Raw genomic sequence first — 1370 nt, 5'->3', positions numbered from 1 at the left:
GACACAAGATTCAGACATAGGTGGGTTGGACATAATGGATTGAACTTGATTATTCTCTCCATTCAAACGTAAATTGTTTTTAACCAAATTAGTTAAAGCTACAATTTGAGCATTTAAAGCAGAGATGACATCAATTTCATGGATACCTGAAGCAGACTTGGGAACAACAGCACGAGGGTTTGACCATTCCGTATTATTATTTGAAATTTTCTAAAATGTCATGTCCTTCGTTGTAAGTCTTAGCTGTGAACGCTCCACCGGCCGTTGCGTCAAGAATAATTTTAGCGAAACTGGAGAGGCCATTATAAAATGTCTCCAATTGAATGCAATGAGGGATTCCGTGATGAGGACATTTCCGTAGAAGGTCCTTAAATCTCTCCCATGCATCCGAAACCGCTTCATCTTTTTCTTGCCGAAACGTCATAATTTCATTTCTAATTTTTACATTCCTCGTCGGAGGAAAGTATTTTTTCAGAAATTTTTCTGCCAAATCATTCCAAGTTAGGATTGAGTTTGGTGGTTGAGAATTTAGCCATGCTCTAGCTCTATCCTTCAATGTGTAAAGGAAAAGCGTTAAGCGTAAGGCTTCTTGTGTAACTCCAGAAATTTTAAAATGATCCGTCATTTCGATAAAAGATTTTAAATGAGAGTGCGGATCTTCCGACGATAATCCCCCAAACTGACCCATTGCGGAAATCATTTGGAACATTACGGGTTTTGGTTCAAAAGCTGTGGCTGTCATTTCGGGCCTACCAATTCCCGCGGCCAACTGACCAAATTCGGGAGTTGCGTAGTCCCTTATGCCTCGATTTTTATCATCRGCAATGTTAACCGTGGCCTCCCGTGGAGGTGGATTATCCCCCATGGTTTGGTTACGATTATTTCTATCTCTTTTACGTCTCCTAATGGTTCTTTCTAGTTCAAGATCAAGAGGTAAAAGTTCACCGTATTGTAGCCGTGGCATACAACACTGGAAGTACGAGTGAAACAAAAGAACAAGGCTCAAAAGAAAAATCAATATCTTAAAATAAAAATCACATTATCTACCCCGGCAGCGGCGCCAAAAACTTGGTAGGCTAGGATCGTTCGCGTATTCCTAGTGGGCAGAATGTCCGCACAATRTCGGTGCAAGTATACGCCGACACTATGATCGCTTGCAAGTAATAGAGTGGTACAAAGTACAGAGATCGTTCCCACAGAGAAGGTACGATTGAGATTTAGAGATTTAGAGATTTATCATGAGCTTCTTGCACGAGTTTCGAGATGTAAAATAACTTTGGATTTATAAAAAGACTGAAATAGGACCGACTAGCTAATTAACACAATAAACTTTTATATTAAAAAAGGCGATGGGCATGGGTGCAAGTGTT

The 1370-nt window shown here is 40.1% G+C and overlaps 1 non-coding gene across 1 annotated transcript; it reads left to right on the top strand.

Moving 5' to 3' along the window:
- The first annotated feature begins 335 nt into the window (after positions 1–335).
- Positions 336–442, top strand: LOC112503021. Its single transcript, XR_003067820.1, has one exon. It is a non-coding gene; the product is annotated as a small nucleolar RNA R71 (small nucleolar RNA).
- The last annotated feature ends 928 nt before the right edge of the window (positions 443–1370 follow it).

This window comes from Cynara cardunculus, unplaced genomic scaffold, assembly GCF_001531365.2.
Source record: "Cynara cardunculus var. scolymus isolate 2C unplaced genomic scaffold, CcrdV1 Un_Scaffold_2390, whole genome shotgun sequence".
Classification (NCBI taxonomy): domain Eukaryota; kingdom Viridiplantae; phylum Streptophyta; class Magnoliopsida; order Asterales; family Asteraceae; genus Cynara; species Cynara cardunculus.
This window is presented reverse-complemented; position numbering and strand designations above follow the sequence as displayed.